Here is a 27,211-nt window from a genome sequence, read left to right on the forward strand (position 1 = left end):
GGCTTTCAGATTGAGAAACTTGCTGTGGCCCCCTGAGGTCCTTGAGCCTTTGGTTTTGGCCTAAGAGTTACACTATCAGCTCCCCTGGTTCTCAGGTCTTCAGACTTGAACTTGGAATAAGCGAAGCCACTGGCTTCCCTGGTTCTCCATCTTGTGGACAGCATACCATGGGACTTCTCAGCCTCCGTAATTGCATGAGCCAATTCCCATAATAAATCTCCGTTTATCTATCTATCTATCTATCTATCTATCTATCTATCCATCCATCCAACTGTATCTGTCTGTCTGTCTATCTATCTATCTATCTATCTATCTATCTATCATCTATCTCTGCCTGTCATCTGTCTATCTATCCATCCATTCATCCATCTATCTATCCTATTGGTTCTGTTTCTCTAGTGAACCCTAACTAATACAGGCACAGTTCTAAATGCTTTACATTTAAATATAATACAATAATGTGATTAAATACAACAGTAAAAGTAGAATGTGCTAAATATTATACTTCACAATTGGTCCAATACTGATTAAGTACTTAAAAGGAGGGAAAATCTTCTGACTCAATAATAATAGGTATTGAGCACCTGTTGTGCACCAGGCTTGACACACCCATCATCTCAATATAATCCTTAACACATCTCCACCAAGTGGACATGCCCTCCATCTATCAGTGTTCAGAGAAGTTAGGGAGCTGGTCCAAGGAGAGTAAGTGGTGGAACCAGGTGCTGGACACTGGACTTCTTAGGAAAGATGTCACAAATCAGGCACTGATGGCCATAATGGGTCTCAGTTTTGTTCAACTTAAATATAGGATACAAGCATGTAGTCCAACAGACCAAGGAAGAGTAAAAGTATTTTAACAAAAATAGCAGCCTCCTGCTCCTCTCTTCCATACCCCAGCCCTGCTTTTTCCTCTTGCATCTGGTTCCATTTGGCAGGACAGCTCCCTGAGAGCAAGGACTGTCCCCTAATCTCTGTGTGCCTAGTGCTCAACACAGGCCAGTGTCCTGAAGTCAACTGGTCCTTAGTTTGATCCTTTTATTTTTATTTTTTTAAAGACAGGATCTTGTACTATTGCCCAAGCTGAAGTGCAGTGGCATGATCATAGCTTACTTGCAGCCTCAAACTCCTGGGCTCAAGTGATCCTCTCACCTCAGCCCATAGAGTAGCTAGGACTACAGGTGTGCACTACCACACCCGGCTAATTTATTTATTTTTTGTACAGATGGGGTCAGGCTATGTTGCCCCAGTCTGCTCTCAAACTTCTATCCTTAAGCAATCTTCCCACCTTGGCCTCCCAAAGTGCTGGGATTATAGGCATGAGCCACTGCCCTCGGTACCCAGCTTGATTCTTGAGTAAGAATCATTTCAGTTTCTTCTCACAAAGTCAGAACATTAAAAAAAAAAAAAATTAGTGAGTAAGCATAATATACAAAAATATTTCCACTTAGTGGTCAGACTAACAGTAGCTTACTGTTGGAAACACCAACAAAACCAGGTGAAAGTTAGCCGTACCCATTTCATTCAGACAGCCCCAGCTGGTGTCCCGGCTCTTCTCTTCATTATCCTTGAGCAAGTTATTCAGCCACTCCAGATAAGTTCTGGCATGTGTTAATTCTCCATGAATATCTGTCATTACCATTTCCTAACAGAAAGGAGCAAATGTCTTTGATCATTTACTAAGCCTATGCCTACATTTTTTGGCAGGGATAAACTATCCAAAAGTCACAGACTATTGACTTAAATGAATGTATGGAATGAAAGCACTGATTTAATAAGCTCGGTGGCATGACATTCTCGGGGCATGGGTGAGGAGGAAGCTGATGCAGGAGCAGAGATGCTAATGGGGGTGAGAGCAAACTGCAGAGGCAGCAGGATGGCTGTGCACACAACAGAAAAGCAGCATGGGGGTTTAATGAGGGACACACAGTCCTCTTTCTTAAGTAGCTTCCTGGAGGGCATGACCATGAGTTTGACAGCTCTTTATAGCAGTAGGTGCAGATAATGATCACTTGAAGTATCAATAAAAGTGTCAATCAAAAAAATATGTTCAGCGAAGCACCCAGCCAGGCAAAAAAAAAAAAAAAAGGTTTATAATGTTTTTTAAAAAGACACCTGAGAACCCGTTTGACTTTGGGAGAACTGTTTTAGAGAAACCCACTCAGTCCAAACTCTTACACACTAAGAAGCAGTGCTTTCTAGATTTTAGGAGTTCATGGCCCAAAAAAGAATTTTAAAAAATTAAGGCCCACCACAGGGCTGCCAGCTTGTTATTGTGGCACGTAAAGACACTAAGAACCAACAAAAGCATCACCACCTACTCTTGTCATATTTTCATAGAAGATAGGACATTAATGTCAGAAACAATAGGAAGATCCCAATCTTAGCATAAAGGATAGTCCTTCAAATGGAATACATTTAGCATTATGAAATCTTGCTGCATTTCATATTTTTTCTGACTTTCCTGTAATTTCTGGAAGCATTGTCACGAACCAACCAAATGGACCCTGCATTTAGAAACTACTATCCTCTAATGCTGTGGTTTTCAAAGAATGGGCTGTCGGCCAGCAGTGTCAGCATAACATGGGAACCTGCCAGAGATACAAATTATCAGGCCCCATGCCGGGCTGAAGCAAAAATTCTGGAAGTGGGCCCAGCAACCTGTGTTTTGACAAGTTTTCCAGGTAGTTCTGACGTGCCCACGTTTAAGAATTAGCTGTTGTGAAAGGAAAATATCTTGGGGCCCCAAGGTCACTCAGCTTCAAAGAAAACTCAAACTGGAAATTGCTCAGGACAAACCTGCCTCCCGTTCTATTCCAAATTCTCTCTCTGTTCACTGAGATAAATGCATATCTGATTGCCTCCTTTGGAAAGGCTAATCAGAAACTCAAAAGAATGCAACTATTTATCTCTCCTGTATCAGTGACCTGGAAGCTCCCTTCCACTTTCCCTTAGAGTCTTCCTGTCTTTGCTTCAAGTTGTCCCGCCTTTCCAGACCCAACCAATGTACTTCTTACATATATTGACTGATGTCTCATGTCTCTCTAAAATGTTTAAAACCAAGCTGTGCCCCAACCACCTCGGGTGCATGTCATCAGGACTTCCTGAGGCTGTACAATGGATGTGTTTCCTCAACATTGACAAAATAAACTTTCTAAATTAACTGAGACCCAGCCGGGTGTGGGGGCTCATGCCTGTAATTCCAGCACTTTGGGAGGCCAAGGCAGGCGGATCACCTGAGGTCGGGAGTTCGAGACCAGCCTGGCGAACATGGAGAAACCCCATCTCTACTAAAAATGCAAAAATTAGCCGAGCACAGTGGCACGTGCCTATAATCACAGCTACTCCAGCCTGGGTGACAGAGCAAGACTCTGTCTAAAAAAAAAAAAAAAAGGAAAAAAAAGAAACACGTTCTATGTGAGTTACCTCAGGTGATTGGAAACTGCCAGACTAATCTCCTTAGTCCCAGTTCTGCCCTCTTGAGCCACAGTCTCCCCTGCTTGACAACACTGTATACATTTGAAGATGAATATTCCATCTCCCTTCTCTGTGCTCTTAACGCAGCCAGTGGTCTTAATTGGCCCTCACTTTCACGCGCGTCTGTGTGAAGAGACCACCAAACAGGCTTTGTGTGAGCAACAAGGCTATTTCACCTGGGTGCAGGCCGGCTGAGTCCAAAAAGAGTCAGCGAAGGGGGATGGGGTGGGGCTGTTTTATAGGATTTGGGTAGGTAAAGACAAATTACAGTCAAAGGGGGGTTGTTCTCTGGTGGGCAGGAGTGGGGGTCACAAGGTGCTCAGTGGGGGAGCTTTTTAAGCCAGGATGAGCCAGAAGAAGGAATTTCACAAGGTAATGTCATCAGTTAAGGCAAGGACTGGCCATTTTCACTTCTTTTGTGGTGGAATGTCATCAGTTAAGGCAGGTACAGGCCATTTTTCACTTCTTTTGTGATTCTTCAGTTACTTCAGGTCATCTTCATACCTGCAGGTCACAGGGGATGCGATGGCTTAGCTTGGGCTCAGAGGCCTGACAATCCTGCCTTCTTATATTAATAAGAAAAATAACAAAATAGTATTGAAGTGTTGGGGCAGAGAAAAAAAATGTTTTTGTTGGGGGTGGCATGGAGAGATAATGGGCGATGTTTCTCAGGGCTGCTTTGAGTGGGATTAGGGGTGGCGTGGGAACCTAGAGTGGGAGAGGTCAAGTTGAAGGAGGATTTTGTGGTAAGGGGTGATATTGCGGGGTTGTTAGAAGGAGCATTTGTTGCATAGAATGATTGGTGATGGCCTGGATATGGTTTTGGATGAACTGAGAAACTAAACAGAAGATACAAGATCCAAATAAAAGAAGGAGAAAAATAGGTATTAAAGGACTAAGAATTGGGAGGACCCAGGACATCCAATTAGAGAGTGCCCAAGGGGGTTCAGCATAATTTCTTGCTTGGCTGGCAAGTTTTTGGGCCCTATCCTTGAGTTTTTTTATGTTGTCATACACCAGGTCATACTGATTTAGGTGAAAACAATGCTCTTCATTTAAAAATATAGAGTCCTCTTTTTCAGCAGTGAGTAAGTCAAGGCCTTGGTGGCTTTGGAGGACAACTGCAGCTAAAGAGTCAACTTGGGCCTGGAGGACTGTTAAACTTTGTGATGTGTCTGTGATGCTAGTAGAGTAGTCATTAGAGAGGCTACAGAAGGCCGTGACAGAGGTTGGAATGTCAGCTATTGCAGTACCAAGAGCAACAGTGGAGGCAGAAAGTCCTAAACCGGCAAGCAAGGGAATTAGTGAATAACTCTTTTTTGTCATGTCAATGTTATGAGGGGAACAGGGAGCTCTTCGGTCCCATTTGCAAATTTAATTTTGGGAGTAAGGAAAACTAATGTGCATGTGCCCATCCAATTAGCAGGTAGACCCATGTAGGTAGAGGATCCACAGAGGAAGAAGAGACCTTGTGCGAGACAAAACTGGAAATGCAAAGTAAAAAGATAAGGAGTGCTGAAAGGGGTGTCATGTACCCAGACTCCTAGGGATCCAGCTAGGGCGGCAGCCATCAGAGGTTGTGATGGGGACCAGTGGGTTAACTGCATAGAGAGGGAGGTTCGATTTTCATGGTGTATGAGAAAACATTGAGTGTCTAGGAGCAACCTTTCACTGTTATTTTCGGGGCTGGGTATAAGTAAACAAGAAGAGGGCCTAGGAGGAGAGTCTGATGAGCAAGGGAAAGGTAGCCAAGGATGGAGTGAAATACAGGGTAGGTGTCTTCCTAAGTAATAATTACTGCTAATGTTTTTAAGTTTGCCAGTATTGATAGAGAGCTTATCTGTAATATGGAGCTGGAAGGCTCCAGTTGTTTCAGTGATGTGTGTAGTTGGGCTTTGGAGATGAAGAGTAAAGGAACATCGACAAGGTGAAAGGTTACCCAGGGGAATTCCAGTGGGTCTTTGCCGAGAGATACATAAGGGAGCAGCCATAGGAATAATAGTTTTGTGTTGTGAGAGGTCCAATATGGGGGGAGTAGAGTTGATATCAGGAGAAAGGTTTTTTAAGTAAGTGCAGAGGAGGGCGGCAGCTTGCTGATGTGAAATGTCTGGGGAGGTCTTGCTGGATCTGTCTAGAAAGTAAATGAGTTCTTCAGGAGGGTAAAGGTGAGGGCTGCTAAAGGAAGTTTGGAGGCGTAGGGAGATAGGAGATATTGCCCAGTCTGTATGTAAGGCGAGGATAGCTATGTAGGCACTGGAAGAAAGGGAAATGCAAAACCAGTCGTTGTTCACTAAGGAGGGATTAGAAACAGGAGGGAGAGAAAGGGTAATGTTGATAGTGTGGTGGAGATAGCTGGGGAGAGACAGAGGGTGGCATAAGAATGGGAATGAGAATAAGAGTGAGTATAAAAGTAAAGAATAGAACTTCATCAGGGCGGAAGTATTGGAGGATGCCCTGCCAGCAAAGATCATCTATCCACTCTAAGAGGGAGTTAAGAGTGCCAGTTTGGGGATAGCACCAGGAGATATCAGCTGTGATGACTTGGAGAAACAGTGTAAACCGGCAGTGTAAATAAGAGTAGGGCATTTATAAGTAGCTGAGAATGGAGAATAGGAGTATGACTAGACAGAAGATAGTAGGGATGACTAGTTTTGGGGCTCGGTCCAAGTAGTGGGGGTGACTGCATAAAGCCCTGTTGCAAAAAGTAGGGTAAGGATGAACAGACCTAATAGAATGAAAGGATGTATTAGACTCATAAGGGTTATTACTGTTCTTCAGAAATGTGAGTGAGTTTAAGGGAAGTAGGGGAGAGTACTTGCGACTTCCAGGAGGAAGAGGAGAAATTAGACTGGCTGTCCGACGGACACAGCTTTATTTTGGAACGGTGAACCCAGTGGGGAGGATCCTGCAGGCGGACGGCAGTTGGGGTACTATAGATGACTAAGTAGGGTCTGATCCATCGAGGTTGTAGAGTTTGAGGGGTCAGATTCTTAACAAGAACTGATCGTCCAGCTAGGGTGTCTTCGTATGGCTGAGAATCTGGAGTAGGCAAGAGAAGATTAGCAGCCTGGCGAATTTCCTGTCTAGCCTGCTGGAGGACTGGAAGATAGTGGCCTAGAGGGCTGGTGTCTGGGATGAGGTAGGGGCCGAGCAAGAAAGTGCGTTCATATAAAAGTTCAAATGGACTGTACCCTGTAGCATCTTGAGGACAGGCTCTAATTCTGAGAAGGGCAAGAGGTAAAAGTACCGTCCAGTCCTTTTTTAAGTTGGAGGCTGAGATTGGTGAGCTGTTCTACCTTTCTTGAAGATTGAGGACGGTAAGGTACAAGAAGGTTCCACTGAATACCAAGAGCCTGAGAAACTGCTTGGATGATTTGACTAGTAAAGGCCAGCCTGTTATCAGACTGTATAGAGGTGGGAAGGCCAAACTGAGGAATTATGTCTGACAGAAGGGAAGGAATGACCCTGGTGGCCTTCTCAGACCCTGTGGGAAAGGCCTCTACTCATCCAGTGAAAGCATCTACCCAGACCAAGAGGTATTTTAGTTTTCTGACTCTGGGCATGTGAGTAAAGTCAATTTGCCAGTTCTGGACAGGGGCAAAACCAGGTATCCAAAGTCAAAAGTATCTAACCATGCCTAGGAAGAAAAGGAGTTGTTGTTTTGTAGAAGGTGTTGGGGTTTGAGAAATCCACTGGACATGATCGGCAGGGAGACCATGTGTGTTTTTATGAAGAATTATGCCGAGGTACATAACGGATGGAGTGATTTGATCTCCTGTCCTCCTGTCAGCCTGGTCTGGATGTCTTTTTATTATTAATCAGCAACTGCCACTTATTGCACGTTAGTTACCACGTGCCACACCACCTAGGAATGTTCCATATGTTCTTCCTTTAAGTCTTCACAACAGCTCGCTGTGGTGTTACTGGGGGGGTCCTTACTCCCAGAACTCCCAAGATGGTGGTGGGCCACTTCCAAAATGGTGGTGGGCCGCTTTCAAGATGGTGGCAAGCCTCGTGTTCTCTGACCTGGGGTTCTTGGCCTCACGGATTCCAAGGAATGGAATCTTGGGCCATGCAGTGAGTGTCATAGCTCTATTAGAAGCCATGGGTCACGGAAGAGAACCGTGGAACCCAGTGACTAGTGTTCACCTCGATTAGGATGAACCCGGGCACTTAGCCATGCAGGAACAATGGCAAGCCTTTAGCCTGACTGGGAGCGGCAATGGGCGCCTCACTGGATCAGGAGCACAGGGGACACCCTGCCGGATCCGGAGGGATGGCAGTCAGCGGTGGGCCTGCGATGGCAGCAAACAGCAGTGGTGGACAGTGAGTGAAAGCTCAGCTTGAGCTGTAACAAACATGGACCAGAAGAGTGCAGTTGCAAGATTTAATAGAGTGAAAACAGAGCCCCCATACAAAGGGAGGGGACCCAAAGAGGGTATCTGTTGCTGGCTCGAATGCCTGGGTTTTTACCCCGATCATTGTCCCTCTTGCTGTGCTCTCAGGCAATAGATGATTGGCTATTTCTTTACCTCCTGTTTTTGCCTAATTAGCATTTTAGTGAGCTCTCCTTACTATCTGATTGGTTGGGTGTGAGCTAAGTTGCAAGCTCCCTGTTTAAAAGTGGATGCAGTCACCTTCCCAGCTAGGCTTAGGGATTCTTAGTCGGCCTAGGATATCCAGCTAGTCCTGTCTCTCACTGGGAAGTAGGTCTGCTCTCTCCATTTTACAGAAAGAAAATCAATCAGCTCAGGGAGGCCAGGTAACAAACATACCCAGTATCACTTGGCTTGTGAGTAACTGAGCCAGGATCCCACACTCAGGTCTGTGGCACTCTGGAGCTCATGCTATTTCCATTATCTCAGAATGCTCTGAAATTTCCATATAAATATTGTTAATTTGGAGAAGGCTGAGTAGGTAGCGTGATGAGTATGATGGACGTTGGAGTCAAACAAATCTGGGTTGAGCTCTGTCTCTGCAATTACTAATTATATGACCTTGTGTGTATTTCTACTCTTTCTAAGCCTCAATTTCCTCATCTGTACAATAGGTATAATAATAGCATCCACTTAATAAGGCTGCTATTAGTAGAAAATAAATTAGTGCTTATAAAGCACTTAGCAAAGTGCCCAGTACAAGCAAGTACTCAATACGTATCTCTGTTTTTACTACTAAGCATATGTACTCAGCAATTATAAAATTGTAACATAGATGAGTTGCATCTAGACACATGTACATTATAGCAATGTACATCATTGTCACCTTTCCGGTCCCACTGCACATCATCTATCTCTGGTCCTGGACTACATCAGCAACCTCTTAATAGATTCCTGGCCTCAAATTCCTCTCCCTTTGGTAAGCCAGCCTACATATGCTGATAGGCTGATCTCCCTAAAACCTAGTTCCGATTATGCATTACCATGCATCATCCCCCTGCTGAAATACTGTCTTCAAAGTAAGTCCAAGTTTCTCTTCTTGGCTTTCAGGGGCTTGTATATGATATAGCCCCAAATTCCTGCTCCCACTTTGTCCCCACTATTGTCCCACCTTGCTTGTTCCACCTGCTCCCACCTTGTCCCACCTAGTCCCCCCTATGTGGGCTCTGGTTCCAGTTGAACTGAATTGTGGGCTTTTATTTATAGACACAGTTCCTCCTGCATTTTCTCCATCCAAAAATGGCCACCTATCTCCACACACCTGCCCTCAAATTGGCTTGCTGTCAAATATTTTCAGTGACCCAATACTACTTCTCTCGTGAAACTTTTCCTGCCATCCCCAAAGAGATGTGAGCAACTTATTCCTTTGAACACATTTTGCCTTTATTTTTAAAATTATAATGGTGTTATGAAAAGAGCTTAGGTTTTGCTACCAGATAGACCAGGGTTCGAGTTCTGAGTCTTCCTTTTATTAGGGTATCATGTCCCTGAGGTTAAATTCCTCGTCTGTAAGTTGGGGATAATAAAGTCCTTTTCCTGTGGTGTCTGTGAATACTAAATGAGACTAAGGCGCAGAAGGCCCCTTGCTCGGAGACTTCAGTGTCTGTCTCTCTCCTCTCCCCTGCGTGGGTAACATGTTTTATGTCCCCTATTTGTTGAGAGTAGGGACTTCACCTTAATAACCTTTGTATTTCTTTCTTTCTTTTTGAGACAGGGTCTTACTCTGTCACCTAGGCTGGAGTGCAGTGGCGCAATCTCGGTTCACTGCAACCTCTGCCCTCTGGGTTCAAGCGATTCTCCTGCTTCAGCCTCCGGAGTAGCTGGGATTACAGGTGCCCGCCACGATGCCCGCCTAATTTTTGTATTTTCAGTAGAGATGGGGCTTCATCATGTTGGCCAGGCTGGTCTCGAACTCCTGACCTCAGGTGATCCGCCCACTTCAGCCTCCCAAAGTGTGGGATTATAGGTGTGAGGCACTGCGCCCGGCCTACCTTTGTATTTCTCACAGTGCTAGAATAGTACTTTCTACCCAGATGCTCAGTAAATACATTTTGGACTGAACTAACTACCACTTACTAGCTAAGTGTGCTCCGTTTGCTTAACCTCTTTCAGCATTCCTTTTCTTGTCCTTAGAGTTAGTGACATTAAATGTAAGTCTTTATGTTTTTTCCAGCTGTGTCATATTTTCGTTCATGTGTTAGGTGGTCTCCTAGGTGCTAGGGATGCAATGGTGAGTAAGTCAGGTATCCTATAACTAGGACTCTGTTCCATAGTAATGAAAACTCAGCCTAGCACTGGTCCCAGAGTGTGGACTAGCAGGGCTAGTAGAGGCAGATGTTGGCATTAGTGAGAATGTGTGTAGCAGCTTGAAAGAGTCGGAGCCTCTAGGAATAAAGCATTCTTTCATTGTAGGTAGAAAACCAATTGTTTCCCTTGGCTTAGTGTGTCACATTGTACAGGCTGTTTTTAGAACCTGTATTGAGATAGAATTTATATATCATAAAATTCACCTGTTCAAAGTGTACAATTCAATACTTCTTTAGTATATTTACAGAGTTGTGCAACCATCACCATATCTAATTTTAGGACAGTTTCATCCCCCAAATAAACCAGCTTTTTTTTTTTTTTAACTTTTAAGTTCAGGGGTACAGGTGCAGGTTTGTTACATAGGTAAACTTGTGTCATAGGATTTGTTGTACAGGTTATTTCATCACCCAGATATCAAGCTTAGTACTCAGTAGTCGTTTTTCCTGATCCTCTTCCTCCTCTCACCCTCCAACAGGCCCCAGTGTGTGTTGTTCCCCTCTATGTGTCCATGTGTTCTCACTATTTAGATTATTTAGCTCCCACTTGAAAGTGAAAACACGTGGTATTTGGTTTTCTGTTTCTGTGTTACTTTGGTAAGAATAGTGGTCTCCAGCTCCATCCATGTCCCTGCAAAGGACATGATCGTGTTCTTTTATATGGCTACATAGTATTCCATGGTGTATATGGACCACATTTTCCTTATCCAGTCTATCATTGATGGGCATTTAGGTTGATTCCACGTCTTTGCTATTGTGAATAGCAGCACATTTATATTTGTGAAACAGGCTGAGTTAATACCTTTGCCCAAATCAAGTCCTGGCTTTCTTCACCAGCACAGTAATGTTGCTCAGCTAGTTATGAAGATGGTAGGGTTGAACAATCATAGTATAATTCTCACGTAAGTGGGCTTGAAACTTAACGTCAACCCAAGATCCTCTGGGCAGACTCCCCAGCCAAATTAAAGGCAGACACCCCAGCTAACTTAATCTTCGTTACATGCAGCAATAATCCTATCAGCCTTTTGCCCAACCAGCTTCAGTGCTCTCTTCCAAGGACAAATTCCTTCTGCTGGCAGTCACAGGCTAACCTAATTGAGGCCCCGCCTCTCCTCACATGTGCTCTTACATCCCCTCCCCCAACAGACTCCACTCACACCAGTTATCTCTCTGTCCTGTCTTCAAGTGTGCTCTTGCAACAAGGAAACCCTCTCCTGATCCTGCCTCCCTCCCTCCCCATCCCACCCATTGTTGCAAAATCATACCTTCGCCTAAGTCAGGTCCTACCTTTCCTCACCAGCACAGTAATATTGCTCAACTAGTTTGTGAAGACGACGGGGTTGAGAAATCATAATGTGGAAATACACCTTAATTTGATCTTAGGTATTCATTTGGTAAATTGGCTGAACATGTGATAACGCCGGATGTCCTCTGGGAAGACTCTGCTAAAGGCAAACACCTCAGCTAAGTCAGTCTTCTCCCAGTGCCCCAAGGATCCTATCAGCTCCTTGTCCAGCCAGCATCTCATACCTTCTCTTAAAGACAAGTTCTTGGCCAGGCACAATGGCTCATGCCTGTAATCACAGCACTTTGGGAGGCCAAGGCAGGAGGGTCACTTGAGGTCAGGAGTTCGAGACCAGCCTGGCCAACATGGTGAAACCCTGTCTCTACTAAAAATACAAAAAATACAAAAAACTAGCCGGGCGACGAGGCGGGCGCCTGTAGTCCCAGCTACTCGGGAGGCTGAGACAGGAGAATGGCGTGAACCCGGGAGGCGGAGCTTGCAGTGAGCTGAGAGCCGGCCACTGCACTCCAGCCTGGGCGGCAGAGCAAGACTCCGTCTCAAAAAAAAAAAAAAAAAAAAATACAAAAATTAGCTGGGCGTGGTGGCACATGTCTGTAGTCCTAGTTACTAGGGAGGCTGAGGCGGGAGAATTGCTTGAACCTGGGAGGCAGAGATTGCAGTGAGCCAAGATCCCACCACACTGTGACCAGCCTGGGCAACAGAGCGGGACTCCATCTAAAACAAACAAATATATAAAAAAGACAAGTTCCTCGGCTGAGGGGTGGCCATACTGGCTGCTCCCACTTCCTTGCTTCTTGCCCACAGCAGCCTTGCTTCAGTTGCTGTGACTCTCTGCTAATCATTGGCTTCTAGGCCACCAATGGCTTTAGAATTGCTAGACCCAGGACAGGCACGGTGGCTCTAGCCTGTAATCCCAGCACTTTGGGAGGCCGAGGCGGGCGGATCACGAGGTTGGGAGATGAGACCATCCTGGCTAACATAGTGAAACCTCATCTCTGTTAAAAATACAAAAAATTAGCCCGGCCATGGTGGCGGGTGCCTGTGGTCCCAGCTACTCGGGAGGCTGAGGCAGGAGAATGGCATGAACTTGGGAGGCAGAGCCTGCAGCAAGCCGAGATTGCATCACTGCACTCCAGCCTGGGTGATAGAGCGAGACTCCGTCTCAAAAAAAAAAAAAAAAAAAAAAGAATTGCTAGATCCAGTGGGCTCTTGTCAGTCCTCCCACCTGCCCTCTCAGTCCCCTCTCTCATCCTGAAACCCTGTCCTCCCATGGCTCTGTGAACAGCAGCCTCCTTCCATCAGTCTGACCCCTTGGCCCCATGCCTGGCTCTGCCCCTACCCCAGCACCAGCCTTGGTGTGGCTCAGGGTCCCCTCCTTGCCCATTGCTCTCCAAAAACTTGCCATCCCCCACTCCTGGTGTGACCTCACTCATCACCTACACGCAGAAGCTCCCAAACCTGTCTAGGCAGCAAGTCTAGCAGACAGAAATGCAGTTTTTTTTTTTTTTTTTTTTTTTTTTTTTGAGACGGAGTCTCACTCTGTCGCCCAGGCTGGAGTGCAGTGGCCGGATCTCAGCTCACTGCAAGCTCCGCCTCCCGGGTTTACGCCATTCTCCTGCCTCAGCCTCCCCAGTAGCTGGGACTACAGGCGCCCGCCACCGCGCCCGGCTAGTTTTTTTGTATTTTTTAGTAGACACGGGGTTTCACCATGTAAGCCAGGATGGTCTCGATCTCCTGACCTCGTGATCCGCCCGTCTCGGCCTCCCAAAGTGCTGGGATTATAGGCGTGAGCCACCGCGCCCGGCCATGAAATGCAGTTTTCAAGCAAGACGCCTTGGCACTGATCCTCTCAGTTCCGTGAAGAGTCTCAAGAGTCAGCTCTGTTTGGGTTACAGCTCTCTCAGTCCCACGTTTTGCAAACGTCCCTTCAGTTTCCAGTCTCTTTGGTTTGTCTTTTTACATCCTGTGAATTCTTTGAGACCCAGCTTCCGTTTTGCTCTCAGGAGGCCTGCCCTGATGTCCTGACCCACACTGATTCTACAATAGAGTCTACAGAATGATCCTGAGTCCCTGCTGGTGCTGGGAGTGTCTGCCCTTCATTTCATCCTTACCACAATCCCGTGAGTTTTGTGGAATTCCCCGCATCTCCCTTTTTTTTTTCAGGTGAGGAAATTAAAGTTGAGAGACACTAAGCAACTGACCCAGGCTTCCATGGCAGAATGAGGATTCAGGTCAAGCCTGTCTGTTAACTCCATCCCTTTCAATCACATTTTTATGTCTACCTAGCATGGGCCTGGCTAGCAGGGGCTCTTGAAGTAGAGCTTCTCAAATGCAACTGCACCTGTGCATCTTGCTAAGATGTGGATTCTGATGCAGGACGTCTGGGTGGGGGCTGAGACTCTGCATTTCGAACAAGTCCCCAAGTCATTCCAGTGCTGCTGGCCTGCAAAGTACAATGTGAGAAGCAGGAGTTCAGGACCACCCTCATCCCCCACCCCCGTCATTTTGCAGCAGAAGAAATTGAGGTTGTTGAAGTCAAGTGACTTACTTCAAGCCACATGGCATGTTAGTGGAAGAGGCAGGATACAAACATGGGAATGCTAATTTCCAGTCCAGAGCCTTGCCTTTACCATGTGTGCCAGTTACTAGGCTATTGTCTCTTTGCTCCAACCCCACCCTTCTACACTTAGCTTTGGATGCTGGGGTTGTGCTATGAACTGAATGTTTGTGTCCCTCCCCAAATCCATATGTTGAAGCCTAATCCTCAGTGGGATGGAATTAGGGGGTGGGGAGGTAATTAGGTCATGAGGGTGAAACCCTCATGAGTGGGATTAGTGCCTTTATAAGAGACAAGAGAGAGCTTGCATCCTCGTGTTCTGCAGTCCACTGCATAAGGATACAACAAGAAGACAGCTGTCTGTAAAGAAGAGTGTCCTCATCAGACACTAGATCAGCTGGCACCTTGATCTTGGACTTCTTAGCCTCCATAACTGTGAAAAATAAATGTTATTTGAGACACCCATTCTGTGGTATTTTGTTTTAGTAGCCCAAAGAGACTAAGACAGGCTGGGATTGTGCAAACCATATTTTCCTGCTTTGCCCACTGGCCCCATGTTAGGATCTGTGCATGTGCTTAAGGTGAGAGAGAGAGAGAAAGCGAGCGAGCGAGAGAGAGAGAGAGAGAAGCACTACTCAGCTACCTGCTAGACAGGGGAGGAGGGATGTCTAGTTTCCTCTTCCTGGGTGCATCACCCAGCAACACTGCCATTGCAGTAGCATTGCCTTTCTGTAACAGCAACTGGATCCAGTTTGCAGTTTTCCCAGTCCTTGCAGAACCATCCTCATCACCATCAGCCTCAAAGGCACCAGGACCAACCAACCAGGACGCCTTCAGCAGGGGTTGGGTTCCAGACCCACAAGAACCTCCTTTAGCACTTACTTTTAATAATTCCAACCTCTTCCCTTCATTCCCCAAACCCAGGAATGGAGGCAGTTTCTTGTACTTGCCACCTCCGTGATATTTAAGTGTTTAATTCTTGACTTTTCTGCTACCGAGTCAGCAATTTAAACCTAGCTTACATTTCTCTATACTCTCTGTTAAAACAACTGGACCTTGACTAACATATTCTATGATCTGTTAATTTATTTATTTATTTATTTATTTATTTTATTTTATTTTTGTTTTGTTTTTTTTTTTTTGAGACGGAGTCTCGCTCTGTCGCCCGGGCTGGAGTGCAGTGGCCGGATCTCAGCTCACTGCAAGCTCCGCCTCCCGGGTTTACGCCATTCTCCTGCCTCAGTCTCCCGAGTAGCTGGGACTACAGGCGCCCGCCACCTCGCCCGGCTCGTTTTTTTGTATTTTTTAGTAGAGACGGGGTTTCACTCTTAGCCAGGATGGTCTCAATCTCCTGACCTCGTGATCCGCCCGTCTCGGCCTCCCAAAGTGCTGGGATTACAGGCTTGAGCCACCGCGCCCGGCCTGATCTGTTAATTTAAAAATAAACAGCCGGGCGCGGTGGCTCAAGCCTGTAATCCCAGCACTTTGGGAGGCCGAGACGGGCAGATCACGAGGTCATGAGATCGAGACCATCCTGGCTAACACGGTGAAACCCCGTCTCTACTAAAAATACAAAAAAACTAGCCTGGCGAGGTGGCGGGCGCCTGTAGTCCCAGCTACTCCGGAGGCTGAGGCAGGAGAATGGCGTAAACCCGGGAGGCGGAGCTTGCAGTGAGCGGAGATCCGGCCACTGCACTCTAGCCCGGGCAACAGAGCGAGACTCCGTCTCAAAATAAATAAATAAATAAATAAATAAATAAATAAATAAATAAATAAAAATAAACAAAATAAGCTGGGCGCGGTGGCTCAAGCCTGTAATCCCAGCACTTTGGGAGGCTGAGACGGGTGGATCACGAGGTCAGGAGATCGAGACCATCCTGGCTAACACGGTGAAACCCCGTCTCTACTGAAAATACAAAAAACTAGCCGGGCGAGGTGGCGGGCGCCTGTAGTCCCAGCTACTCCGGAGGCTGAGGCAGGAGAATGGCGTAAACCCGGGAGGCGGAGCTTGCAGTGAGCTGAGATCCGGCCACTGTACTCCAGCCCGGGTGACAGAGCAAGACTCCGTCTCAAAAAAATAAATAAATAAATAAATAAACAAAATATCGCCACTAGACTCTGAATTATTGGAAGGCAGCCACTGGGTCATTGTGATGAGTCCAGCCTCTGTCAGAGTGAGAGCCTGATGTATAGTAGCAAACACACACGCACACACACCAGAATGGGTGAAGCTATTACATGCTTTTCCCTTAATGCTAGGTCCATAGAAACGCCTTATTATTAACTATTTGCTAGTTGAATTGAAAATAATTTTTTACCTTTCTAGAGGTGGTGAGGAATGAAAAAGCATCCAGGTTTTAGAATAAACAGGACTTCTTCTAACTGTAGTTCTCCCACTTGCTAGGCAAATTGCTTGCTCTTCCTTTCCATTTCCTCCTCTGGAAGGTGGAGTTAATACTTTCCTTCTGGTCATTATTAGAACTAGAAGTAATGTCTGTGAAAGGCTGACTCCTGTGGTTGGAGCCTCCTTTGGAGAGCTGCCAGGGCACAACATGTTAAAAGGAGATTAAGTCAATCTTTGAAACAGAACAAGAAGAACAAGAAGCACATGGTGAATTAGGAAGGTTGAGTTGTCTGTGAAGACGAGATAAGTGGGAGATAATTTTCTAATGAAGTAACAACAGGGAGGAAGTTGAGGCCTAAAGGCTTCTCAGAGAAAATTTGGGGTTTATCAGGAACTTTTGGATTTATGAGGAGCCTGGGGTCCACAGAGGGGCTATTCAGTTCATAAACACGAGGACCCTCTAGACGCCAGGCCCTGTTCTGGGCACTAGGGAGGCAGAGATGAATGGGATAGGGTTGTTGGTCTTGAAGGCACCCAGGACATTCAATTAATTCATTCAACCCGCATTCGCCGAGGGACTACAGCAGGTCAGGGGCTGGGGCTACACAGATGAATTAGAGTAGGCTCTGACCTCAGGAATTCAGAATATAGTAAGAGGCAAGTGAGAACAAAACAATGACAGGCACCTAAAGCTTGGAGGATGTCCTGCTATTTTTTTTTTTTTCGAGACAGGGTCTTTCTCTGTCACCCAGGCTAGAATGCAGTGGCGCCATCTCGGCTCACTGTAGCTTCAACATCCTGGGCTCAAGTGATCCTCTCACCTCAGCCTCCCCAAAATGCTAGGATTACAGAGGTGAGCGACCGTGCCTGGCTGATGCCTTGCTATATAAACTGCGGCCTACTGACTCTCCCTCGCCAACCCAGCCTGCTAACTCACCACGGTTCCATTCATATCCCTAAAACTCAGCTATACCCTGAAAAACAGCTTAGCAGTTGAGAACTCTGGTTCAGGGGACAGAAATATCCTAGTTCCTCACTTGTTACTCATATGGCCCTTGAGCAAGTCTGAGCCAGATTCCACCTCTAAACTTAGATATTATGTAACCTCATAAGGTTGCAGTGAGGATTAAACAAAGTAATGTGTGCAAAGTGCCCAGCACAGTGACTGGCATAGGATTAAGTGCTCAATCAATGCTAGTTATTGCTAACTACCTTTCATTAAAGGCTGCTTACAGGGTAGGTGCTTTGCATACTTTATCTCATTTAATATTCAGATAATCCTGCAAGGTAAGAATTATGAGTCTTTTTGAGTGTTAATGAATGTCCTGTATCTCGTTTCTGTGGAGGAGTAAGTTTCTATCTCACTCCCCAGGGAAGTGACTGATCACATGGAGAGGTTTTAGAGAAGAAGGTGAGTATGGGGCCCTCTCTTTTTGTAGAAAAGCCTGTCCTTGGCATGTAGAGCTTTTCAACTTTAGTACCCAGATCCTCCCATCACCCAGCACTGTTTCTCTCTATTCTGTTCCAACTTGTACATGACACAGCTGCTGGGAAACCTTCAATGGCCCCACTGCCTACAGAATAAGGCTCCACCTCCTTATCCTGGCATTGAAGACCCTCCAGGTGTGGTCTACCCTACCTTTCCAGTCTTGAATATTCACTCCACCACACGCCCCATGAGCTCAGCTATGGGGGACAGCAGTACTACCTGGGCTAAATAATTTATGGATTTTTGTTGAGCTACAAAACTTTTTGCAGTATCTTAAGCTATCTGACCAATAGTGGTGAATAGGTTTTGAATAATATCTCTGTTGACATAAACTCTAGCACTTGGGATTGGTATTCTCAGGATGTTTTCAGCTATATTATCATCATAACTTATTAACATCAACCTTTTAGCTCTGTAATGAAGAGAAAAAGGGGGTCCTTCTGTATGTTTGTATAGGGATAAGTGGGTTAGAAAATGTTCCAACAAACGTAAACCTTTTATTTGTAATCTGTTGAGGCGTTGGTGTGTCCATCTTCATGTAGGTGATTCAGACCACATGTCACACACACACGCACATCCTGGGAGAGCACAGGTGGTACCCCCGAGGGTGTGCTCACTAATAGATTCATTCATGGGGAATGCTGACAACACCAAATTGAACCATGGGTTCCTTTCTTTGCAAGCTTTTCAGAATTTGTTTATATAATAACCTATATATAGGCATTGTTGGCATAGTAAGGACTTTAACTTTGTTCATGTCATCTAGAGTGTATTTGTTTACTTAGTAGCACATGGATTGAGGAGGTCTCGTGATACAGAACAGATTTCTACCGTTAAAAACAAGGGACAAATGAAAACAAAGGGCAGCAGTATTTGGGTTATACACTAGTAAGACCTGGAAAGTTAATCCAGCAAGATGTCAGTCTAAATAAGTGGTGACTTTAACTTTAGGGACATCTGAGAAGTCAGTGACAGGTGTTACTAATGGCCTATGTTGGTCATGAATGAAGCTAGGAATCATATAACAAATCCAGCAATCTGATAGGTTTTCTCCAGTGTAATACTTAGGGATAACTTAACCAAAGTGTTATCATGCCATCCTTTGCACTGGGACAGAGGGACAACTATAAGGAAAAATTAGCTAATTTAAGGAAGTTAGTTAAAGTAAACAAGGCAAATGTCCTACTTTACATAGGATGGTAACAATTATCCATCTTCCTAAGACAACAATAATCACAACTACTATAATGTAAGTATAAGCATTCATTTAGGTACAGGACTGGTCTCATGTCTTGGGAAACCTGACCATCTCTGATGTTGTCGTCTTTTTGTCCAGGCATTGGCTTAAACTGAAGATCACCTTCTGGTGTAACAGTCCATTCAGGAGGTTTTGCCCTCCTTAGATAAGAGATAAAGAGATTCCAGGAGACTATGCCTTTTAATTTAGCTGCACAAGGATTAGAAAGGAGTACTTGGTAGGATCCATTCCACCATGGTTGGAGAGTCCTTTAAAAGATATTTCCAGTGATAAAATCTTCAGGTTGAAGTCTGTGGTTCTTGAGATTTTCATCTCTTGGGAGCTCAATGTGAAATACTTTACCAAATATTTTTAGTTAATTGTTTCATAAGATCATTTTAATAAGTGAATATATCTTCTTTTGTTAAGGAGGTACAATTTCCAGGAGAGACTTTCATAAGTCTGTCTGTTATAATTTCAAATGGAGATAACTGGTGTTTACTGAAAGGAGTCAATTTTAGGTTTAGTAAAACTAATGGAAGAGCTTTTGGCCAATGTGTTAGTATGTTCTGCATTGCTATAAAGGAGTACCTGAGACTGGTCAATGTATAAAGAAAAGAGATTTGGCTCACAGTTCTACAGCCTGTACAAGAAGCACAGTCCTAGCATTCACTTCTGGTGAAGCCTCAGGAAGCTTACAATCATGGCAGAAGGTGAAGGGGGACCAGGTATATACCACATGGCAAGAGAGGAAGCGAGAGAGAGGGAGGAGGTGCCAGGTTCATTTAAACAACCAGCTCTAGCTGGGTGTAGTGGCTCACACCTGTAATCCCAGCACTTTGGGAGGCTGAGGCGGGTGGATCGCTTGAGGCCAGGAGTTCGAGACCAGCCTGACCAACATGGTGAAACCCTGTCTCTACTAAAAATACAAAAATAAGCTAGGCATGGTGGTATACACCTGTAGTCCCAGCTACTCAGGAGGCTGAGGCATGAGAATCACTTGAACCCAGGAGGTGGAGGTTGGGTTCCAGCCTGGGTGACAGAGTGAGACTCTGTCTCAAAAAACAAACAAACAAACAAACAAACAAACCACCAGCTCTCATGTGAACTCATTACCATGAGGAAAGCACCAAGGGATCCGCCCCCATGACCCAAACACCTCCCAGCAGGCCCTACCTCCAACACTGGGGATCACATTCCAACATGAGATTTGGAGGGAACAAATATCAAAACCATATCAGCCAAAGAATTTTAAAAGCCTTGATTAATTTTGTTAACTGGGTTTTTATTATTTCATTTGTGTGTTCCACTAATGCAGATAGCTGGGGTGATAAGCACAATGGAAATGTTGAAGAATAGGCCAAATTCTACATACTGATTGAATTATCTGTCCGGTGAAGTGAGTGTCTCTGTTGCTATGAAGTCCCAGAGGAAACTCCCAGCTTGGAATAATCATTTTAAAGAGAATTTTAGGCCGGGCGCGGTGGCTCAAGCCTGTAATCCCAGCACTTTGGGAGGCCGAGACGGGCGGATCAAGAGGTCAGGAGATCGAGACCATCCTGGCTAACACGGTGAAACCCCGTCTCTACTAAAAATACAAAAACTAGCCGGGCGAGGTGGCGGGCGCCTGTAGTCCCAGCTACTCAGGAGGCTGAGGCAGGAGAATGGCGTAAACCCGGGAGGCAGAACTTGCAGTGAGCTGAGATCCGGCCACTGCACTCCAGTCCCGGCGACAGAGCGAGACTCCGCCTCAAAAATAAATAAATAAATAAAGAGAATTTTACTTGCTGCTAAAGCCGTTGCTATTTGGCATGGAAATAACTCTCTCAATGAGAAAATATGCAGATCATTACCAGGACGTATCTGTAGCCCTGTGAAAGTGGCTGCTGGATAAAATTCAGTTGCCATGTTTCAAAGGGAGACTTGGGTACAGGAAAGTGTCTTTGGGAGCCGTGTAATGCTTTTCCCTGACTATACCTTGTGCAAATATGACAAGAGTTATATGCTTTATGAGCTATAGTCAGAGAAGGCTTTCAATAATATTGTTTTCCCCAAGCAACCATTCTATCAGGACTCTAGCGAGTTAGATCACATATACACATGAAAAATAATTGTAGGGCCGGGCGCGGTGGCTCACACCTGTAATCCCAGCACTTTGGGAGGCCGAGGCTGGCGGATCACGAGGTCAGGAGATCAAGACCATCCTGGCTAACACGGTGAAACCCCGTCTCTACTAAAAATACAAAAAATTAGCTGGGCATGGTGGTGGTCGCCTGTAGTCCCAGCTACTCAGGAGGCTGAGACAGGAGAATCGCTTGAACCCACGAGGCTGAGGTTGCAGTGAGCCGAGATCGTGTCACTGTACTCTAGCCTGGGCAACAACGGGCAAAATTCCTTCTAAAAAAAAAAAAATCATAATTCAGCTGAAAGTATGGGCAAGTCATTTAGCCCACACCATACCTCAGTTTTGGGAGTATATTTCCAGTTTTGTTTCACAGCCTTTTTGTTTTGATTTTGGGGTTCCGACTTGAGCTAGTTTTTTGTCAAATTCAAGTGTGTCCTTAAAAGTTAATATAGGGCCGGGTGCGGTGGCTCAAGCCTGTAATCCCAGCACTTTGGGAGGCCGAGACGGGAGGATCACGAGGTCAGGAGATCGAGACCATCCTGGCTAACACGGTGAAAGCCCGTCTCTACTAAAAAAAATACAAAAAAAAAAAAACTAGCCGGGCGAGGTGGTGGGCACCTGTAGTCCCAGCTACTCGGGAGGCTGAGGCAGGAGAATGGCATAAACCCGGGAGGCGGAGCTTGCAGTGAGCTGAGATCCGGCCACTGCGCTCCAGCCTGGGTGACAGAGTGAGACTCCGTCTCAAAAAAAAAAAAAAAAAAGTTAATATAGGTTGTTTTTTGTTTGCTTGTTTGAACATGTTTGGAGTAGTTCTCCTTGTTACTTCATCAGCTAGCTGATTTCCTCTGCTTTCTGGAGTATCTGACTTGGAATTACCTGGAATTTTACTAATGGCCAGTGACTGTGGTAATAATACGGCTTCTAATAGTTGTGAAATAAGATGTCCATTTTTAGTGGATTGATCCGGAGAGGTTAAGATCCCTTTTTGTTTCCATAACATTTCAAAATCATGGGCTACTCTAAAAGGATGCCTACTATCTGTATACGTATTAGTGGATATTTCTTTTGCCAACTGGCAGGCCCTAATTAATGCTATTAATTCTGCTTGTTGAGCCGAGGTGGCTTCCAGAAGATAGCCATTTCTTCAGACACTATAGTGTAATGTGCTCAGGAGATGCCAGATCCATCCTTCAAGTAAGGTCTATCTGTAAACTAAACAACATCAGCATTTATAAGTGAGAGTGTCTTGTAGGTCTGACCTGAGAGAAAGAAATTGATCAGTTGTGGTTAGGCAGTCATGTGGCATTTCATCTGAAAATGAAGGCAAAAGAATTGCAGGTTTTAAATCGTTACACCTAGAGATGGTGATATGAGAGGCTGACAGAAGCAGGACCTCATATGAAGCCAGTCGGCTAACCAAGTAATGCTGAGTATGATATGAATTCAGCAATGCTTCAACAAAATGAGGGACAAAGATAGTAAGGGGTGTTTCCATTACAATTTCTTCAGTTGTCTTAATTAACACAGCAGTGGCTGTTATGGCTCTCATACGAGGTGGTAATCCTCTTGCTACAGGGTCTAATTGTTGGCTATAATATTCTAAGGGTCTATTTTGATCTCTCTTTTTGAGTTAGGACCCCTAAAACATTTCCATCACTTTTATGTACAGATAAGGAAAATGGAAGGTTATAAGGGATGGCCCAAGGCTGGGGCATTAACAAGATCTTTTTTTTTTTTTTTGAGATGGAGTCTCACTCTATTGCCCAGGCTGGAGTGCAGTCATGTGATCTCGGCTCACTGCAACCTCTGCCTCCCAGGTTCAAGAGATTCTCCTGCCTCAGCCTCCAGAGTAGCTAGGATTACAGGCATGTACCACCATGCCTGGCTAATTTTTTGTAGTTTTAGTAGAAATGAGGTTTTGCCATGTTGACCAGGCTGGTCTCAAACTCCTGACTTCAAGTGATCTGCCTGCCTCAGCCTCTCAAAGTGCTGGGATTGCAAGTGTGAACCACCACACCCAGCCAACAAGATCACTTTTGATCATTTATAACATTAGCTGATTTTCTTCTGTCCAATCTAGAGGGTCTGATATATCCTGTTTTAAGACTGCATATAAGGGCCGGGCTTTTGAAGAAAAGTTTGGAATCTAATTTCTACAATATCCTTTCAGTCTCCAAAACCCTCTTAACAGTTTCTTGGTTCTTGATGGAAGAAAAGCTAAAATTCCTTTAAATCTATCTGGAATAATAGAAAATCCTTCCTTGGATATTAGGTAGCCTCAGTACTTCATTTGTTTTTGGCAAAATTGAAGCTTTTCTCTGCACAGCAAAAGAAACTACCATCAGAGTGAACAGGCAACCTACAAAATGGGAGAAAATTTTTGCAGTCTACTCATCTGACAAAGAGCTAATATCCAGAATCTACAAAGAACTCAAACAAATTTACAAGATAAAAACAACCCCATCAAAAAGTGGGCCAAGGATATGAACAGACACTTCTCAGAAGAAGACATTTATGCAGCCAACAGACACATGAAAAAAAAATGCTCATCATCATTGGCCATCAGAGAAATGCAAATCAAAACCACAATGAGATACCATCTCACACCAGTTAGAATGGCGATCATTTAAAAGTCAGGAAACAACAGGTGCTGGAGAGGATGTGGAGAAACACTGTTGGTGGGACTGTAAACTAGTTCAACCATTGTGGAAGACAGTGTGGCAATTCCTCAAGGATCTAGAACTAGAAATACCATTTGACCCAGCAATCCCATTACTGGGTATATACCCAAAGGATTATAAATCATGCTGCTATAAAGACACATGCACACGTATGTTTATTGCGGCACTATTCACAATAGCAAAGACTTGGAACCAACCCAAATGTCCATCAATGATAAACTGGATTAAGAAAATGTGGCACATATACACCGTGGAATATTATGCAGTCATAAAAAAGGATGAGTTCATGTCCTTTGTAGGGACATGGATGAAGCTGGAAACCATCGTTCTCAGCAAACTATCACAAGTAGGAAAAACCAAACACCGCATGTTCTCACTCATAGGTGGGAATTGAACAATGAGAACACTAGGACACAGGAAGGGGAACATCACACACCAGGGCCTGTCATGGGGTGGGGGAGGGGAGATATACCTAATGTAAATGACAAGTTATTTACATGACGAGTTGATGGGTGTAGCACACCCACATGGCACATGTATACATATGTAACAAACCTGCACGTTGTGCACATGTACCCTAGAACTTAGCATAATAAAAAATAAATAAATAAAATAAAATAAAATAAAAATTGAAGCTTTTCTTTAGGAATTGTATTAGTCATCTTCATGCTGCTGATAAGGACATTCCTGAGACTGGGCAATTTACGAAAGAAAGAGGTTTAAGGGATTTAGAGTTTCACATAACTGGAGAAGTCTTATAATCATGGCAGGAGGCAAGAAGGAGCAAGTCACGTCTTACATGGATGGCAGTAGGCAAAAAGAGAGAGCTGGCGCAGGGAAACTCTTGTTTTTAAAACCATCAGATCTCATGAGACTTACTATCACAAGAACAGCATGGGAAAGACCTATCCTCATGATTCAGTTATCTCCCACTGGGTCCCTGCCACAACATGTGGGAATTATGGGAGCTACAAGATGAAATTTGGGTGGGGCCACAGAGCCAAACCCTGTCAGAAACCTTATGACCCTTTAGGGCAAATTGTTCTAACAGATATATTCCATTTGCTATGGAAGCTTGTTTGCTCTCTGAGCAAAGAAATAAATTATCTATGTATTATATTAAGACAGACTTCTCTTCTGGGCATGGTGGCTCATGCCTGTAATCCCAGCACTTTGGGAGGCCGAGGTGGGTGGATCACTTGAGGCCAGGAGTTTGAGACCAGACTGGCCTTTAGTAGAGATGGGGTTTCTTCTCTACTCAAAATACAAAAATTAACTGGGCATGGTGGCCCATGCCTGTAATCCCAGCTACTTGGGAGGCTGAGGCATGAGAATCATTTGAACCTGGGGGCAGAGGTAGTGAGCCGAGATCACACCACTGCCCTCCAGCTTGGGCTATACAGTGAGACTCTGTCTCAAAAAAAAAAAAAAAAAAAAAAAATGACAGACTTCTCTGTGAAGTCAACATCTGAGAGGTCTGTTTTTAATATTTGTGAAAAGTAAGTCGGGCTTTCAGTGTATCCTTGGGGCATGACTGTCCAAGTATATTGTTTGTTTTCCCAAGTGAAGGCAAAGAGAAATGAACTGCCTTTATCTACAAGAATGCTAAAGAATGCACTGCATAAGTCTATGACTGTAAAAAAAAATCCTGCATTTGATGGAATAGTTGTGAGAAATGTATGAGGATTAGGCACTACTGCATTCTGTGGAATTACTGTGTTGTTGTTTACTGTTCTTAAATCCTGTACAAACCTTTTTTCTCTACCACTTGGTTTTCTTTCTTTCTTTTCTTTATTTTTGAGATGGGGTTTTGCCATGTTGCCCAGGCTGGTTTCAAACTCCTGGGCTCAGGAGATCCTTCTGCCTTAGCCTCCCAAAGTGATGGAATTGCCTGAGCCACTGCACCTGGCCCCATTTGGTTTTCTTACCAGAAGGATTGGTGTATTACAAGGTCTTGTACAATAAATGATCAATCCTTTTTCTATATAATCTACATTATAGGTTTTATTTCTTCTAGGACTTCAGTTCTCAAGGAATATTGTTTGATATTTGGAAGTGATTTTGATGACTCTATTTGAATTTTTATTGGAGTAGCTGAAAAAATAGTTCCTATATCAGTGGAAGACTTTGACTATAATTGATCAGGTACTACCTTCAGTAAGTTTTGTGATTCTTCATTGCTTAATAATTCAGTGTCCTCAATGGCAAGGTGGGTAGCAATTGGATTAGATTTTGAAAATTTGCTCTGTTAATTCTGTTTTATCATCTATAGCATTTAATTCTAAATATATTTCCCATTCCAGGAGAAAGAAATATGGGTATTGTATAGATCTAAGGAAACAAATATGGGTATTGTATAGATCTGAGTTTCTCTCTCTCTCTCTCTCTCTTTCCTTTCAAAAGAAATATGGGTATTGTATAGATCTAAGGACCTTCCTTCCTCACTCTCTCTCACTCTCTCCCATAGGCTGGAGTGCAGTGGCATGGTCTCAGCTTACTGCAGCCTCTGCCTCCCAGGTCCAAGTGATTCTCCTGCCTCAACCACCCGAGTAGCTGAGATTATAGGCACCTGCCACCACGCCCAGCTAATTTTTGTATTTTTAGGAGAGATGGGGTTTCATCATGTTGGCCAGGCTGGTCTCGAACACCTGACCTCAAGTGATCTGCCCGCTTCAGCCTCCCAAAGTGCTGGGATTACAGGCGTAAGCTACTGCACCCTGCCAGGAGTCTCTTTCTATCCGATTAATGGGGGCTGATGAAACCAAAAGGAAAACATGAATTTCCTTGTAAGGGACCTAGTTGGAAAGTCACAGGTTGAGACTTGTATGCTGATATAGGAGTATTTGTGACAGCCACTATTTGGACCAAGCTTTTACTTCAAAGAATGAGACCTTGTAATAAGGTGGATTTATTACAGATAAAGTTGCTCTAGTGTCAATGAGGGCTTGGGATTGTTCTCCATTTAAAATAGTTTCTATTTCTTCCAGAGTGCCAGTAAGGAAAAATAAAAGGTCCCTTTAAGTTCCTTGGAGCACTCCTATTTTCCTCCTTTGCTGTTGTTCCTCCTGTTTTAGTTTTTGGCAATCTTTTTTTTGAGTGGCTAGTGGTTTTTTGCAGTAATTGCATTTGCAGGGTTAGATCTGTTCGGAAATTTGTTGGGATATTTTGTCAGTCTACACTGGGTGGATAATTTAGTTTTGTTTTTTCTTATTTAGTTAAAGTACAAGACAACTGGTCAGCAGGGTTAACCAAATTG

The 27,211-nt window shown here is 44.5% G+C and overlaps 1 long non-coding RNA gene across 1 annotated transcript; it reads left to right on the forward strand.

Moving 5' to 3' along the window:
- Positions 1 to 7,858: 7,858 nt before the first annotated feature.
- On the forward strand, positions 7,859 to 26,575 carry LOC117093797. The gene is made up of 3 exons (XR_004441241.1): positions 7,859 to 7,972; positions 25,312 to 25,314; positions 26,541 to 26,575. It is a non-coding gene; the product is annotated as an uncharacterized LOC117093797 (long non-coding RNA).
- Positions 26,576 to 27,211: the final 636 nt, after the last annotated feature.

Source organism: Trachypithecus francoisi, unplaced genomic scaffold, assembly GCF_009764315.1.
Source record: "Trachypithecus francoisi isolate TF-2019V2 unplaced genomic scaffold, Tfra_2.0 Lachesis_group12, whole genome shotgun sequence".
In the NCBI taxonomy this organism is placed as follows: Eukaryota; Metazoa; Chordata; class Mammalia; order Primates; family Cercopithecidae; genus Trachypithecus; species Trachypithecus francoisi.